This window comes from Vitis riparia, chromosome 10 (assembly GCF_004353265.1).
Source record: "Vitis riparia cultivar Riparia Gloire de Montpellier isolate 1030 chromosome 10, EGFV_Vit.rip_1.0, whole genome shotgun sequence".
NCBI classification, from domain to species: Eukaryota; Viridiplantae; Streptophyta; class Magnoliopsida; order Vitales; family Vitaceae; genus Vitis; species Vitis riparia.
The window spans coordinates 13284923-13304425 of record NC_048440.1 but is presented as its reverse complement, the minus strand read 5'-3'; the positions used below and the strand labels follow the sequence as shown (position 1 = coordinate 13304425).

The 19503-nt window shown below is 31.6% G+C and overlaps 2 pseudogenes; one reads left to right on the top strand and one right to left on the bottom strand.

The window, feature by feature from the left end:
- LOC117923110 overlaps positions 1–7043 on the top strand; it is a 41173-nt pseudogene extending 34130 nt beyond the window's left edge.
- A 6267-nt stretch (positions 7044–13310) lies between these two features.
- On the bottom strand, positions 13311–15523 carry LOC117923109 (annotated as a pseudogene).
- Between the last annotated feature and the right edge of the window lie 3980 nt (positions 15524–19503).

Below are 19503 nucleotides of genomic sequence, written 5' to 3'. Positions count from 1 at the left end.
CTTCACACTTTAGACATTAGACAATTCCGCACGCATGCACAATGGTCAGGTCGGATTGGGTTGGGTTATTAGCTTGATTTAGATAATTTTTAATATAACTATTATTATTATTATTATTATATATTTAATGATTCATTAATCAAATTGTGAAAAATTAACAACATTGAAAACCCGATCAATATAATGTAGTTTTCAAGAAGCCTTTACTTAATTAAAACCTAATACATAATTCTTTTCACTTTTATCAATCTTTCCTAAAATTTCTAATCACTTCATGCACTTCTCTTCAAGTTTATCAACTTTACTAAATCATTAATTATCTTTAACTTTTATGTATTTATTTATAAAATAAATATCACTTCATAAGGTTAACTAAAAAAATACTATTGGTTATAGGATAGAGGAAGGGACTTGCATATTTGCATGGATATCTGCCCCATAGTCAAGGTTATTATTATTATTATTTCTTAAGTAATTGAGAAGCAACAAAATATCATTCACGTTAAAAATAATTTATTGCAACTATGCACATTATTCTATATTATAGTTGGTTTTTTTTTTTTCTTTTTGCATCCATTTCTATTCCCTGTTTTAAGTATTTGTCTTTTTAATAAATATTTTTTGAAAAAAAAAACTTAATTATTTTTGTCCGAAGTTAATATCTAAACCTATCCCTATGATCTTAAGATAAAAGAGTAGGTTTGGGTATCACAAGGAGAAAACTTACCTATTTATATTACCGTACAGTTAGCTGGATGCTTGGTGAGTATCTCTAATGCTAAGTCGAGACTGCAAAGCCTCAAAAAAAAAAAAAAAAAAAAAAAATGTAATTGAATGGTCGCTACAAAGTCAAATCTTCATCTGTCAACCAATTTGATAATAACTGACCTTCAGCTTTGCAAAATACAGAGTTGTACTGCAGACAATGGCCAGGATGGATCAAGAATTGCCTCCTCCTTCTAACCCTAGGCTCACAAGCCAAGACTTTGATGCACGCCAAGACCGACCCTAACTTACCTCTCCTCTCAATTCAATTTTTTTTTAGAATCTATTATAACTGTTTTATAATTCTAAGAAAATTTCTATTGGAATAAAAGTTTGGTCGAAAATCACGTGAAAAATCATTCACATAAAGCTTGTCCTCTTTTTCTTTATTCTATTTTATTTTTAATTTTACATAGATTTATGGACAAATTAGGGGCATGAATTATCAAAGCCCAGACCTACATTTCTCCACGTAGCTGGAATAAATAAGTTGACGTGCCAACTACGGGATTCATTTATTAATTAATTGAAGCATTAACGACGCAGTCAGAAATTGGCCCCTCCCTCGAGTACTTTCTGAGTAGTATAGACTGTATGCTCACCAAAGACAATTAAACATTTTATAATTATTTTTATTATCAATTACTATCTTCAACCACGTCCTTCCCTTTGCCAATTGGGAGTCTATATAAAGGAGTGACCACCTCTCTCGCTTCTCATCAACTCCTCAACCTCTCTTCGCCTACATCTTCCACAGACATAGTTCAGGTTTCGTATTTTATAAAATTTTCTCTTTTTTTTTCTCTATATCGCTTCTTTAGAATTCTATGCAAAAACTTTCTGGGTAGGTTTGTTTTTGAATTATAACATGCAGGCTTCCTTTTTATTTTTTTATTTTTTTATTTTGTAACCTGGAAATATCAGTTTTATCCCTTCTCCTCCCGTTTCTTCTTCTGCTTCTGCAATTGTCTGCATGCCTTCTCTGTAAAATTGGAGTTGGTCTTGTTTTAAACCATGGGAAACAATGATCTCGATATTTCTATACTTGATAGTATATGGTTAATGGATAAGAATGTTACTGCATGAGCTGAAGTGATGACGATGTTTATATATATAAACAAAAATGCAGTATGTGGAAGCTCAAAATTGCAGAAGGGCATGGTCCATGGCTGTACAGCCTCAACAACTTTGTTGGCAGGCAGACCTGGGAGTTCGACCGTGAAGCTGGGACCCCAGAAGAGCGAGAAGAGGTCAGGAAAGTCCAGGAAAATTTCACAAAGAATCGGTTTCGCTACAAACCTAATGGGGATCTCCTAATGAGGATGCAGGTATATGCTCTTTTATTCATGATGATTTCTTTGGATAAAAAATTTTCCTCTACTATCTTCCAACATGGTATTTTGCTTCTGAGGTTGATGAAGTGATCACAATAAAATTTAATATTAATTAAAGGGCCTTCATGGAAATTTATACATATATATATATATATATATATATATATGGTTTTTCAACTAAAATTTGTTCTGGGTCTTGGCCTAAATTCACCGAGTTTCCAGTTGGATGGGAAGATGCAACTAGGGGTGGGCGTGAGAGGACCGTACTTGCCTTTGGGCATCAACTGGTAATTAATGGTCATACTTTGATATTCTTTGAAAACTGGCCAAGGAAAAAGATATTTCAGGTTTAGGACAATGAGACCTGGACTATATGGCCAAACCACACTTTTTGCAACTAACAACTAAGCTCCTCCTCATATTGGAAATTTGATGATCAGGACATATAATTTAGTTGCCCAAAAGCAAATATTTATATTTCTTTAAAAAAAAGGCCAAAACCTTTGTCATCTTTCTCACCTTGTAAAGTGAAAATTTAGTAATAGTAAAATGCTATTTTTTTTATTTAATACAACTAATCACTTTTTAGTAAATATAATTTTACTTGCCGGAATGTCTATAATAAAAAATGTGATAAAAGTGATAGTGTATGTAGTATCTTCCATTAGTTAATTTTTAAAAATGGTAAAACATTAGGCCCTCTTTCGTAACTACTTTCGAAAATAGTTATGAGAGATAATTTTTAAAAATTGTTCTATAATGTTTTGTAGTACAAAAGTCTGTTTGGTAACTTGAAATATTTTTAATCTATTTTTAATACTTTAAAATATGTTTTAAAAATAATTTTATATTTAACACTTTATTTTTAATCATTTTACATGTTTATATAATTAATTTTTTAAAATAACTCTTACAAAACAAGTGAAAACATTTGAAAAAAACTAAAAGATGTGATCTTATAAGTTTTTTTGTTCCTAAAAACAAAAAATTGAAAATAGTTTTCTATTTACCAAATGTTTTTCTTTTCTTTTCTTTTTTTTCTATTTTTTGTTCTATTAAATAGAAAACTGTTAGAAAAAATAGTTATGCAAAACAGTTATGTAAAACAGTTTTTGAAAATAATTTTTTTAAAACTGTTCTTTAATGTTTTATAAAATAAAAGTTTATTTAAAAACCTAAAATATTTGTAACTTTTTTTTAATATTTTTTAAAAATGTTTTAAAAACAATTTTTATGTTTATTGTTTTATTTTTAATTATTCTACATGTTTGTATAATTATATTTTTAAATAGCCCTTAGATAACAAGTGAAAACAATAGAAAACGAGTAAAAGATATTATCTGAAAATAGAAAATAGAGAATAGTTTTTGATCGATAGACGTATTTTCTTGATTTTTTGTTCTAAAAAATCGAAAACTGTTTTCTTGGGTGCCTAAAATCTTGTGTCGTATTTTCTTGGTTTTTTTTTTCTATAACTTGGTTGAATTGAAAATGATACAAAAAAAAAAATGTTTGCATTTGTTAAAAATAATTTACTTTTGAAAAATCATTTTCAATTTCGCAAGGAAGTTTGAATTCTGACAACATAATCCCTCCATTCCAATGTCCAAATTAAAAATCACAGCTTATCAAGGAAAACCAAATAGATTTGAGCATACCACCAGTGAGGTTGGGAGAAAAGGAAGAAGTAACATATGAAGCAGTGACAACTGTAGTGAGGAAAGCTGTGAGGCTGAATAGAGCCATCCAGGCTAAGGATGGTCACTGGCCTGCTGAGAACGCTGGTCCTTTGTTTTTCACACCTCCTCTGGTATGTTTTCTAAGAACCCCTTTTTTTTGAGAAAAAAAAAAATTATTGAGTTTAATTTCTGAATTAACTAACACCTAAAGTGTTATTCCAAATTGGTATGCAGATCATGGTGCTTTACTTTACTGGAACCCTGAATATTGGCCTAACACCGGAACACAAAGTGGAGGTTCTTCGCTACATTAATAACCATCAAGTACTAATCAAACTCATCTCACCATCTTTAATTGGCTCACAACATTTTCATATCCCATTTGGAATAGTAATGGAACGTGTTGGATGATTAGAATGAAGATGGTGGGTGGGGATTCCATATCGAGGGGCACAGCACAATGCTTGGAACAACCCTCAACTACATCTCCATGCGTATACTAGGAGTAGGACCTGATGACAAGGCTGTGGCAGCAGGAAGGAAATGGATTCTCGATCACGGCGGTGCAACCTATTCACCATCTTGGGGGAAGTGTTATCTCTCGGTGAGTTCATAAGTTGGTGATCTTTTGTTGGTTTGGAAGAAAGATTTTCCATTGCTATTGGCTTAATTGATTTTTGTGTGTTTTAAGGTGTTTGGGTTGTATGAGTGGTCTGGCTGCAACCCTTTGCCACCAGAGTTCTGGCTTTTCCCTTCATTTTTGCCCATGCATCCAGGTAGGCAATATGCAGTAACTGTATATTGAGTATTTTGATCTCACTTAGGCTTCATGGTTTTATTTTATGAACTTGTTTTCTATGGAAATGTTTGTGTTGCAGATAAAATGTGGTGCTACAGTCGAACAGTTTACATGCCTATGTCGTATTTATACGGCACAAGATTTCAGGCACCCATTACTGATCTGGTTCTACAACTGAGGGAAGAAATGCACACTGAACCCAACCATTTTGGTTCTACTCAATCATCACCTCCAAATTCACCATCCATAATGCTAACTTGTTGCTGTAACTGCAGAGTTTTGGGAGTCAGCTATGGGACACTTCTTTTTTCATTCAAGCCATCCTGGAAAGTGGTATGCTTGAAGAATATGGGACTACTCTGAAGAAAGGTCACGACTTCGTTAAATTATCACAGGTTTCTTACTTATACACTCCCAAAACCTCTGCCACTACCATGCTCTGCATCTTCATTAAGCTTACAACCATTATCATACCAAATTTAAATTGCAGTGTCAAGAAAATCCATCTGGTGATTACCGAAGTAGGTATAGTCACTTTTCAAAAGGAGCTTGGACTTTCTCTGATCGCGATCATGGTTGGCAACTCTCTGACGGCACAACCGAAGCATTGAGGGTAGGATATATAGCTTTATTCGGATCATACACTACAGTAATTAATACAGAAGTTCCTCATGTATATCCCCATTTTCTTTCCATAGGTCTTGCTGTTACTATCACAATTTCCAGAAGAACTTGTGGGGAAAAAGGCCGAACCTCAGTGCTTATTTGATGCCATCAATTTCCTCTTCTCCTTGCAAGTACGTACACATATTTTGCTTCACTTGTGAGACTCAAAATTGCTGCCAGACTAATATTCATATTTTGTAAATTCACAAAGTCTCTATACATGTCCCATTTTTTATTTTTTATTTATTTTTTATTTCTAAAGGGCAAAAGTGGTGGTCTGGCTGTTTGGGAGCCAGCAGGAGCCGAAGAATGGTTGGAGGTAATTTCTTTCAATCACAAATGGATGTAGTTGTTACCAAAGTTTTGAGGTCTCAGTGAATGCAGTTGAGTCTACGACTAACAGATTCTTGGTTTTGATTCACTTTATTTTATTTCTTAGAAGTTGAATCCTTCAGAACTTTTCGCCAACATAGTCACCGAGCATGAGTAAGTTGTTATTCATCTAATTCATTTCCATTTCTATGTCCATGTCCATGTCCATTTACATTTCCATGTCCACTTTCACATCATATACACTCATTAATGTTATCTATTTGGCGGTTTAGGTATGTGGAATGCACATCATCAGCTATCCAGACTCTCCTGTTGTTCAAGAAATTGTATCCTAATTATAGAAGGAAAGAAGTAGACAACTTCATAGAAAAGGCAACCCGTTATGTCGAGAATGTACAGAGGCCAGATGGATCTTGGTATGCATCTCTTTCGTTTTTGGCTACTTAGTTGAGGAGATGGAAATGGATGATGGTTTTGAGTTCGAAGTAAAAATTCTCATGTAAAACAATATTGGCAGGTATGGTGGCTGGGGAGTTTGCTTCACCTATGCTGCATGGTTTGCATTATCAGGGTTAGCTGCTGTTGGGAAAACATACTCAAACAGCAAAACCGTTCGTAAAGGTGTCGATTTTTTGCTTTCAAAGCAGAAAGCAAATGGTGGTTGGGGAGAGAGCTATCTTTCATGCCCAGACATGGTAATTCTCATTCTAACTCAGTGCCATCGCTTGGAAAATATGAGTTGGATTTTTTACTCATCAGTTTAATCATCATTGTACAGGTGTATGTACACCTAGAGGGGGATCGCACCAATTTGGTACAAACCGCATGGTGTTTGATGAGTCTAATTGAAGCCGGACAGGTTACTCTCGAATTTGATTCATTTAATGGTTACTTCTCATACGTGCTTATGAAAGTGACAAATATTTTGATAGAAGCTCCAAATTTCCCTAAATAATTTACGAAGTAAAATTTTTCATTCTTTCTTCTAAACTAGGTTGAGAGAGATCCAACCCCTCTACACAATGCAGCTAAGCTACTAATTAATTCACAGTTGGACAATGGGGATTTCCCTCAAGAGGTAATTCTGACTATGATCTTGGTTCGTTATAAGTTATTAACCGATCAAAACTGTTTTTGCAAACATTATTTCCTTTTTTGTATTTGAATGCATCTTAACCTTGAAATAATGATCACAGGAAATCACTGGAGTCTTCATGAATAATTGTATGCTACACTATCCGAGCTATAGAAACATTTTCCCGACATGGGCTCTTGGAATGTACCGTAGACGTGTTCTGAAGCCTTCCCATAAGCTCTAAGCACTAAGCTCAAGTAGAAAAGTTTTCTCTAAATGCTTTCTTCTTCTTTGTTTAAACCAAAATAAGGTGTTTTGTCATATGTGAATGTACTCATCTTAAATGTATAAGTCAATACAAGCTCAATAGTAATATAAAAATGGAAGTCTTCCACATCTTTTGTCATTTGACAACTTTCATCCTCATGTATAGTCGAAGTTATTATGGAAGACACTTCTTTTGAGAACAAGATGCAAGCTACACTTCAACTGTAACACCCAAGGTTAATTTTTTTGGGGTAAAGTAGTAAATTTGAAATAAATAAAATAAAATAAAATAAAAGAGTTAAATAAATTAATTTATCAAGGGTAGAAAAGTTTTTTTTCTCTTAAAAGCCCTGGGTATAAATTAGATTTTCTTGTCTTCTCTATTAAAAAACTCTTTTACATGTAGATTTTTTTTAACACAGTATTGAAAATTTATGAATATAGGTTGTCTTATTGATGGAATTCGAGGAATTTTGAATATCCAAATGAATAAAAAGAATGGAGAAAGAAAAACATATCATACACTATGAGATTTAAAAAAAAGAAAAAGAAAATATAAGGATTATAGAAATAAATAAATAAAAATAAAAGTTGCATGATTACTAATAGTTATATATATATATATATATGCTAGGTGAGGAGTAGATTCTTCAAAATTATTTTTCTTCAAGGTTTTTATGTACTTTTTTGAGGTAAGGGAAATTAATGTAGATATAATAAAAGAAAAATAATTTTCTTTTTATATATTATTTTGAAATATTAAAATGTTACTTTTGTTTCTAGGGAGAATTGTGTTTTGAGGGTAGTTGGGTTTGATAATTAGCCTAAGGTCCTCCTATTGCCCATATTTAAACTTAAAGCCCAATGAAAAAATAGAAATTGAGATGAAGGATATTGCTTTTAAAAAATCCCTAAAATACCATTGACTATTAAATAGAAAAACTAACCGGCCACCCACCTTTCTCATTCTCTCTTTCACCTTCTCTCACCTATATATTAGTGAGAACAAGTTAAATGATTTCTCAATCATTTTTCTCCAATAAATTGAACATGAGAGATAAATGGTTAAAAATTATTGTTGTCAAATACATTTTTTATGTAAATAACTTTTAAATACCTCTTCAAATATATTTTTTAAAACTTACATAATATATATGATAAATATTTTAAATACCTTGAAAACTTGCATAATATATAATAAATATTATTCTTTATTTCAAACTTACATTATTTCTCATATATATTAAACAATTTTTAAACACCTCATAAAATATTAGTATTCTTTGTTTGTTCTAACTTGCAAATTAGACATCATCAAATTTTTTTTTTTCAAACTTATAGAATATATAATAAATATTTTTTAAATACCTTAGTAAATTTTTTTTTCTTACTTACAAAATAATAAATGTATTGTACATTATTTGTCATATATATTAAACAATTTTTAAATACCTCATAAAATATATTTTTTTTCTAACTTGCAAATTAGACACATAGTGTTTATTAATTCTCATATTATTTCAGAAATAATGTAAACACTTACATGCACTTCAAGATATTCAAAATTTCTCAATTCCAAAATTACCTAATTGTTCTTCATACTAATCCTAAATATTTTAAAATAAAGATTTAAATATTTAAAACCATTAAAATAAATATTTTCTTATTAAAGAAATTTTTAAAAGGTAATAGGATAAAAATCATGAAATCTTCAAAACTATAATTACAACAAATATTTTTAATTTTAAAACTAATGTCATAATTTAAATTAATGATTTTAAAAAATAAAAATGTTATAAAAATAATTTTTGTTTATTTTTAATTCCATTTAAATATGATTTTTTAATCTTTTACAGATAACAGTGAAATTATGTTTATAAGGGCAAGATAGTAAAATATATATTTTATTTAGTTTACTTGTAATGAACAATTCAAACATGATTAATTTTAATTTTATTTCCTATGTGTTAATTTTGGTAAGAAATGTCTTAATGACATAGTTTTGTAAAAAAAAAAAAACCCGTCAGTTATCATCCTAATGTCAAGTTCGAGTTGCTTAAAAATCATGCAAAACCTATTAGGAGCTTTGTACACCCTTGTACATTTGCACATTTCCCTTGTACAATTAATCTAATACTGTTGTACAGTGGTGCAAATTCCATATCCCTCCTAAGTTATGTGTCCATATAAGTGTGTTAACCATATTTTCAATGGTTTGATCGAGAAAATGGTGGATGACTGATATTTAAATTTTTTTCCCCAAACATCATTATTGGAGAAAAACATTGAAATTTCTATGTGGGAGTTAAATAAAGTGTATAACATGGGTGTACAATCCTTGGGTGACAAGAAAAATAAAGGATTTGTTTAAAATCAATTGAAATCTTTCACAATGGGTAGGCTTGTACATTCTTGTACACTTAATATATTTCCCTTGTATAGTTAGTGTAATACCTTTGTATAGTGACATAAATTCCATATCTCTCCTAAGTTATATGTCCACCTAGGTGTGTTAATTACATTTTCAATGATTTGGTTGAGAAAATGTTGGATGACTCAGGGTCAAATTTTTTTCCCTAAATATCATTACTGGGGAAAGTATTAGAATTTCTATGTGGGAGTTAAATAAAGTGTATGACATGAGTATACATGGGTGACAAGGAAAATAAAAAGGAGTTATTCAAAATCGATTGAAATCTTTCACAAATGGTAGCCTTATACACTTAATATATTTCTCTTGTACAATTAGTGTAATATTATTGTATAGTGACACAAATTCCATATCCCTCATAAGTTATGTGTTCACGTAGGTGTGTTAACCATGTTTCCAATGGTTTTGGTTGAGAAAATGGTGGATGACTTAGGGTTAAAATTTTTTTCCTCAAACATCATTACTAGGGAAAGTATTGGAATTTCCATGTGGGAGTTAAATAAAGTGCATGACATGGATTTACAATCTGTGAGTGATAAGGGAAAATAAATAAGTGGTTTAGAATCGATTAAAATCTTTCACAAAGGGTAGTCTTATACACCCTTTGTACAGATAATAAATACCCTTGTATAGTGACACAAATTTCATATCCCTGTAGTGAATGTGTGCCTATAAGTGTATTAAACATGATTCTAGTAGTTTGGTTGAGAACAAGATAGAAAACTTAAATCCGATTTTTTTTTTTGTGAATATATTATATTTTTATAAAAAAAAAATACACAATGAGTCAATTCCTTTGTTTAATTGTGAACATATTATATTTTTTATTTTATTATTAAAATAACTAATAGAAAAAATAAAAATAATAATCAATAAATGAAATTTAATTCTTTTTATTATTTTCATATAAAAAATAGTACTAAACTAGATTTTCAATTTTCATTTTTAAAAATAGTTTTCATTTTTTAATTAAATATATTTTTCAAAAAGAGACAATATAGAAATTTGCAACATTTCATATAACTTATTACCAAAAGTCATGTTCAAAAAGTTATGAAAATAAGGAAGGAAGAAGATTAAAAGAAAATTTAAACTTTTTATTTTATAATAGTAAAAAAAACTTTAAAATACTTTTTAGTATAAAAGGAAAGAAAATAGTGAATATATTTATTTTAAATAGTGTTTTAATCATTAAATTATTTACTTCTAAAATGTAAAAAATAATTTCTATTAATTTAAATTAACTTTTTTTTAGAAATTATTTTCCTAAATAGTTTTTGAATCATTAATATAATTTTTGCTTATTTACAATTTAAAAATAGAAAATAATGTTGATTTTTCAACTATTTATAAAAGAGTTTAAAAAAATACAATGAAAAATCCAAAAATGGTTAAATAAGGATGAATTTGTTGGTAGTGTCATGTAAAGAGTGGTGGAATAGAGACAAAAATGAGTCAAAAGGGCATTTTTGTCTATTACTATCTCATATCCTTCTAATCAATTATAGATGATAGGAGGACCTTACATCAATTATCTAGCCCAAGTGGGTTGGAAATACAATTCTCCCTTGTTTCTATGCATGCATCAAATATATACTTAGCATGAAACATATATTAGAACTTTTTCTTTTATTTATGTCAAAAAAATGTGGAGATATATTTTGAATAAATGAAACAAAGTATCCAACTCTAGTTTGTTTGACCCTACTAAAGCTTTTGACTCTTGTCAATGAGATACAATAGTTGATTTTTCGGCCTTTGTCAATGTGATATAATAGTTGATTTTTACATTTCTTGGTGGCGAATGTAATTATTTTAAATTTCAACCTTTAGAGGTCTGGTTAGAAGTTACTAATACTAGTAGTGATTGGTTCCGTCCACCTTAAAAGGAATAATTTGAGGCTAACCATCCATTTATAAAGTCCTACCTAATTGGGTACCATTTGTTGTTTGATAACCAAAACACAAATATTTTATAATGCTTTTGATTTGAATTTGATATGCAATTGTTTTGATATAGATATGAAAATGTTTAGTAGAAAAGTTTTGAATGCTTTGATATGTTTGAACTCAAAAGTTTTTATGAAAAATATTATACATTATATCTTTTATTTTTAATTATAATTAAAAATGGTTGATCAATAAAACTGTATTGATTTGTCCTTATTGGGCTTTGAGTTTATTCCCCTTCGTTGACCATTTTTCAAGTACCCTTAGTTCGAGTGAGGAGTGATGGTTAGGATGAGAATTTGACATTATTAATATATTTGTTTAAACTTTTTTTTTTTTTGACATTATTAAATGATATAATTTACTTACTGTTGGCTATTGTTCAAGTTTGAAGTTGCTCAAACAAAAGTATTTTAGTTGATATATTAGTTTTAAAATCGAGATTTGAAGATTTTAGAATTTTAGTTCTACTATTTTAAATAAGAATTTGACAATTGGTAACTTCTAATCATAAAACAAATATTTGAATCAATATTTACACTTTGAGCTTTGAAGCTTGAAGTGCGAAATGATCGTGATGGCCTTGGAGTGGGGCTTGGGCATGACATCAACCTTGGCCTAAACCAACTGATTTGGGACTTAGACCAAGTTCAAGTTCAACGACAGGCCTTTCAAGCTCTCTCTAACAAGCCGTGTAGCATAAACAACCTACTTGTAAATGGTACACCACTGAAGTTACTGACGTCAATCCTTTTGCCAGTTTGGCAACCAAATGGGATGACACAATCATTTCTATTTTGTCTTGAACTTGACATCAATGGAATGTTGAGTATCATAGGTACCAAGTCCATTCATTGTTTGCAATTCCAATCAATGGTACAACTAAAATATCTTATCAAAAGACAAAAAATAGTGGAGGCACTACAACAACAAAACCAATGCTGAGAATTTAGCATCGTAGGCTTGCTCATAATATCACTAACTCTGTTCACATTTCCATGGACTTGCTCCTCCTCGCCATTTCAGCATCTGGACAAAGGCTATGCATTAATACCCCACTCATTCATAGAATTCTACTAAACTCTTTTCGCTGCATCTTTTGATGAGTTTCTTCTCTAATAGATGGTAGACTACGGAGTACAGAGTAGAGAGAATCCCTAACAGCATTGGGAAAAAGTAGTAGATTCAATTAATACAATATGCAATTCAAAACTAGGATGATTTGCAAAGAAAGACTTGAAGTGGGCAATACTCGTGTTCTAATGAACATGAATATTGAATCATATACTTATGAGCGTAAATTGAACGTTCATGAATTTAAGTTGTGCTCTTTGGAGCACGGTCTAATCGTGTTCACTACGACACGAAACGAAAGTTATGTCCTAACAAATATGAATAACGTCGTGTTTCTATAAATACGACCTATGATTCGTATTATCGAGAACACAAACCATAGTCCGTGTCCATAAGAACACAATCCGTGTTCACAAGAACACAGGTAAAAAATTATCTCTACATGAATCTAGTTACTAGGATTCAGACAATATTTTATATTGTAAATTGTTTTGTTCTAAACTATTGAGAAGATGACACATGTATTCACTAAAAGTATAGAAATTGAGAAAAATTCTAAAAGATGTTAAACAAAAAATCAGTGCAACTACAATACCCATTCCATGTTATGTTTTACTTACAAATTGTTCAGGAAGAAGAATCTTATCTAAAGTTCACCTTCCCACATGAATAGGATTGGCAACGGGGCGGGTTTGGGCCGGGCCACCTCTACCCCATTCCTGTCCCAATTATCTAAATCTCTTTCCCATCCCTGTCCTAAACCCGGGGCTAGGCCGGTTAATGTGTCACGTTCTCGTTTACAATAGACTTGATAATCCCATCCCCGTACCAAATGTGTTTTCGGGGTGGGGCGGGTCGGATCGGGTTCGGGTTCGGGTTCAAGTTTTTTCCAATTTGAAAAATTCTATGACATAGGTTCCATGGTTATTTTCCTGTCTTATTCAACATCACAGTGATATAGATTGCAACTCTTAAAAACATCAACAATCAGCATTCTCTTCACATACTATTCAACATTCAGTCAATGTGGCAAAACATAAATTTATTTTCAATAAGTATACAATCTTTTGTCAATTGGATATTTCTGATACCATTTCATGAATCTGTTTTTCTATGACAACAAACACAACCTAAATAACAAACACAACCCCTACATGTGCCCACTCGGCAGCATTCTTCCAGTGATAGTCCCTTCACTAACCCATACAAAAACCCACCTGCAAACAGGTCCCCTGCTCCAGTGGCATCAGTTGCCTTTGCCTTCCCTATGGCTGGAACTCGGACCATTTGAAAGAAAAATGGAACATTCTATACGTTACTCAAACTAACAACCAGAATGCAGCTAATTCTCCACATGGCACATCTAAATACAAGTAAAATGCATTTTATTGGTGACATCAACAGAAGTGCAGTGTAGCTACATTGCACTAACCTCTCTTCCGCATTTTTGCAAGGCATCCATTAGAACCTAGTGTGGCTTAGCAAGAAATTCAAGAGCAGCCTCAGGACTAGCATTTTTGTCATCTCTACAATCATCATAAGAGAATTTAGCACCATTTACCACAAATTGCACCAAAAATTTTAAGTTGGATGAGGATGATTAATTCTCTTTCATCACCGACTGTTTTGGCATGATAGGTTTGGAAAAATCAATTGGCAATCACCTTAACAACTCTCTTACTTCATCCTCATTGGAAAAGCAAAGATCTATATCCCCTGGTTGTAGTAACTCTAAAAGAGGTCCTCGAAAGTTCTAAACCATCTGGCCAAGGTAAAAAAAAAGTAATGGTTAAAAGAGACAATTCCTCACCCAGCAATTCAGAACAAGTCTGTTCCAGTGCATGAGTAGGATACTGCAGTCAAAGTACAACAACCTCTCATTTTTTTTTCTTTTCAAACATGGTATTATGCCACTAGAGGATTGGTGAGTCTTTTAATTGAAAAGAACAAAAAATTCTATCTACAAGGTATGATCATTTTAGGGAGTGTAGGAGAACTAATTATAAAGATTATGAAGCTCTATTTTTTTTCATTAACATGGTGATAATTTCATTTTGTTTATCACAATGCAAAAAACCAAATGGAAGACCTTCTTTCAATCACATGCAAAGAAACTCATACCTCAAAACTGACCAAATCCAAGGATACAAATACGTCCTCCTGTTTGGCCATCCGAATTGCAGCATGAATAACTTCCAAATTATATATCCCATATCTCATTACCAACCACTGTAACAACAGATGGATCAGCAATTGAGTTCTAACAAAACCGTTGAATGATATGTTTTTTAGAAGCTATGCACTACCAATAACCAAACAAAGCAATTACATTGCATCTATGCATTTGAAGCTGAGCTATAAATTAAATGTATGGATGTACCTTTATGCCTATAGTTTAGATACTTACAAAGTAGCTAATATCATTTGTTGGAATACAAATTTAATCCAACTAGTTAATAGTAAGTTAACCTACCATGTCAAGAAGAAAAGGAATAATAAGATAACAGTAAAAAGAAATTCCATGGTCACACTTGATCCATGATATCCTATTTCCATCTAGAGATGCCTTACTTTTACCCTTTTAAAATCCTCTTTAGTTAATTCCTTTGCCTGCATGAAAAGAAAACTGTATGAAAAGAAAGACTTGGAGTTTAAACTATTTTAAGTGAAAAGAAAAAAAACCAGAAAAGCAGCATGCACCTGAATCTTAACATCACTTGAGAGACAAGGCCGCATAATACGATTGCCCAATGCATCAACTAGGCAAACATACTATGATGTACTAGTGTCAATAAATTTCCAGCACTTATTATCCAAAATTCCAATGAGAAAATGTCAAAGAGCTAGTCCATTTATATAGAAGAAATATGAAGCTCACCTAAGCTGTTAGCCCCTTCTTTATCCTCAATGCTGAAAGGTTCACTCCACTAGATCCCATGTTACTTACAAACAAGTCGCCTTGCTCATCATCCCCACATGCTCTGAGTATTCCACAGTTGACCCCAAAGCCTGTAGAGAGGCCTCAAATAGTATTGGCAACACTGCTCCAGACCATTGTCCTCATAGGAGATGGATCAGGAGGAGAAGAAAGGATGTGGGTCTTCACCTCATTTAAGATATGCTCCAGGTCTTCAATTGCAACCTAATCAGAATACGAGTAGAAAAACTACAGGGTTTAGAGAATGAATCAATTTCCATTATATAAATATCTGCAATTCTCATTAAAAAGAGGAAACTCACTATTGGTTACCTTTGGACACTAAAAGACATTATGTGTATGATAAAAGACAAATCAAAGACTTAACTTATACATATGGCAACACCAATAATAATAATAGTAATAATAATAATGACGAACAACAAAGTCCCAGCAAAAACTAAGGTAGTTAATAAGAAGGGCTTGAAAACTACTAACGACTAGTGAAACTAGACCAGTGCCCTAAAACAGACATCGATGGATTCAAAATGCAACTGCACCATCCAAAAAGAGAATACATTGACCAAAAACGAGATAGTAATAATAGTATAGATGTCAATCCAGGGGTTGAAGAAAAACACAAAAACTCAATCTTTATAAAAAACAAAACAGTGAAGGATGAAAAATGCACAAAAGTAGATTTCTTTTTCAAATAATATAAGCTAATTATGAATACAATAATTGTTTGGATCAAAATACCGTATTCATCACTCTTAAAACCCCATAGAACTTAGAAATTGAAGTCCATAGACGTCAATAGCAGATAAGGGAAAGCACATAAAAATTAAGTGAGCCTGTTACCATCCAAAGCACTAAGAGCACACAAGCCTCTCAATAAAGTTAATTCCTGAGGCTTTAAACCCAATCCAACATATTAAAGCGCATTTTTTTAGTAAATCGTATTGAAATCATTCCATCATAAATTATTCTTTAACAAAATTGCTTTTGAAAACAATGCAAACAATAAAATAAAAACTTCTACCTGATTTGCTATTGCTTGTGCTCCTCAAAGATTTTTAGGTGTTATTTCAGCGATAAAGACTGGTACCTGTTCATCCAGAGGAAGAGAAAGATGTTTAATGCTTCTTAAGTTGCATAATTATCGGAACTTCATATCCAAGAAGAGAAGCTCCACATAAAAGCATACCACATAAGAAAGAACACCAATTCCATATAAGACGAAGAAATCTCCTAGACTAAAAGGAAAAAGATTCCTACATTGAAACATTCAAAGGTTAAACATGAAGAAAAGCATATACAAATATATCAAAATTATAATTGAAAATTGGAGATATCCTACAAAAGATAAGTAGATTGTGAACCATCCTGCTATACAGATCATGGATGACATCCCCATGGCCTAATTCCACCCACAAAGAAAGCAAGTTGTGAAAGAAGGTTTGTGCAGGAAAAATGCTTAAATATGAACAATCTTGACAGAGTATCCTCCATCTTACCCTTTTTTTACCAATAAAATCATCAATCTGCCCACTCATGATAGCACCAATCATTACACCTTTTCGACCAATAGTGTGGGTTAGGATTTGAATGAACATGACATACAAAATAATAACAATAATGCAATCACTAAAGTGAAAATGATTACAAGTTCTTATCTCAGGTGCCCGGAAGCCCTTGGTTCCAACACAAGGGCCCTCTCTCTTTTGCTTTCCATCTCCTGGAAACAAATTAAATGTGATTGACCCTAGAAGAAAAGTAGATTATCAACCCAAATCATCCAAGTTATTTAGGCAGTATACCTTTGTTATTTAATAATCTAGCACCAGCAACAGCAATTCAAAGAGGCATTGGAGAAATATTAACAAAATTTTTGTCCACTTTTTCCTCTTTTCCAAGAAGGGCAACAACCCTTTTTCTCTTAGAAGCTAGACCTCTTGATGATTCATGATTTGGATTTTGCATTGCTTCATGTGCCAGGTTGATCAGCTCCTTCCTTCCTTGGCATGGTAGGGGTTCCTTGGCATCACCTCCAAGTTATATTAATCTGTAGCCCCAACAAGTAGCCCCAACATTTTCATTTACTGCAATTAGGTCAGCACTAATGCCTTCTTTGCCAAAAAATACATCTTTGATGCTTAATACCATGGATATAACAATATAAAATATAACATTAAGATAAAAATGAAAAAATAAATAAATAAATAAACATCACAACTACAACATATAAAAATAGAAAATCTCCATGGATATGGCAACATTAAAAAAAAAACATTAAACATAAATTTTTCTCTCATTCTGATGTCATTTTGCTGAATCCTTAGGATATTCTGAAATAGTTTGAAACCAATTTAGCCACAATAAAATTCTATTTGTATGTTTCTGGAAGCATGAATAATATGTTTCCAGAAGCTATTTAGAAAAAAAAAAATTAGGGTTTTCATCTATGAAAAAACAACATGAAATTAGATCGTTCTCTTATAATAACTTGTTTATGCAAAAACATGAATAGCAAAATTGAACCCTAAAATAATGAAAAACCCATAAATCATCATTCTTATTCGTATAAACCCCAAAAATCAATTTATATGTGGATGAAATTGATTTGGACATGGTGAAAGTTAATGTCAGAAACATGAACAATAAGAGCCAAAAACGAAAATTGATTCAACTGAAAAATGCATATAAGACGAAGACCAAGAATGCATATAAATTACAAATCTACTGATAAACAATTGAAAAAACCTCAAACCCATAAACTAAAACCAAAAAAAATTGAAAAACAAGCCAAATTTTTAACAAAGCTTCAAAAGTTAAGGTTTAATTACCTGGAAGGAAGGGATCCACAAGAACTCCAATAATCACTTGTTTACGAGACTGCAAATCTGGTTTTTAGAGCAAATATTTTGCTTTTAGGGCAGTTTGAACTGAGAAAACGAAGCCTTTCTTCCGAGAGAAAAAAACCCTAAAAATCTAGGAAGAATAAATTATATATATGGAGGAGATTTTGGGTATTTTGTAATATTTAAGGGTAAATTGGTAATTCTAATTCCGGGGAGGGATGGGACGGGTAACTACAAACCCATACCCGCCCTGAATCCGATTCGGGTTTCACAAAGCTTTCCCATACCCGTCCCAATAGGGGCGGGGCAGGGCAGGTGACTCGATTGTCTTGCGAAATTGCCATTCCTACACATGAAGCATTAAAAGTTTTATTTACGATCTTCACATTTATGGTTAGAATAGTCAAGGAAGGATCCTCAATTTTATTTCACTACAGCAAGTAAAAATCATATAACCATTAAAACTCTACATCGTTGGACAAAGGTAAACCGTCCAAGGTACATTGAACTAAAGAGGGTCATGATTTCGTCCGGGCCTAACGTGCATTGAACTAATCCTACCATTAACTTGACCTATTCAACCCCGTTTCTTTTGAATAATATTGGGTTGGATTGAACTTACTTTTATACCAAAGGCTAAATAGCATATAAAACAACAATAAAAAAATATTTTTTTATTATAAAATGAAATAATACATAATATAACTATAATTTGATTCAAGAAAACAAAAAAATAAATAAATATTATACAATTTTAAATATTATACAATTTTAAATCAAATTTAGATTACACTTGAATTAAACTACATTAAAACCTGATTATAGCACTAACATGATTATCCAAATATATATATATATATATATATATATATATATATATATATATAGGTTAATTTCACTCACCTTTGGAGGTTTTAAATAAATACAATTAGCTTCTATTAATAAAATTCATCAAATACCTCCCTTATTTTGAATTAGAAGGGAAGTGAGTAAAAATATCAAATGAAAATAATGGGGAAGACATATAAATAATTTTAAACTAGCAGAGACCAGATATATTTAGTCAAAACCTTAGAAAGGTTAATGAAATTAACCTTTATATATATTCTTAATTTTTGTAAACGAGATATGGTAGGTAAGAAGGTGCATTGGTTTCATTATAATAATTTAAAACATGGAATTTGAAAAGGCATTGGTAAAGGGATTGAGTGTGTAGAATGGAGCAAATTGGTTAGGGTGGAGTGACTCATAATTGAATTGGCTATGAATCTGAAGTTGAAAACAACCTCGCTCAACTGTCCTCCTCAAATACCATGCTTATTTCAAAAGGATGAAAGTCAATTTTGACACTC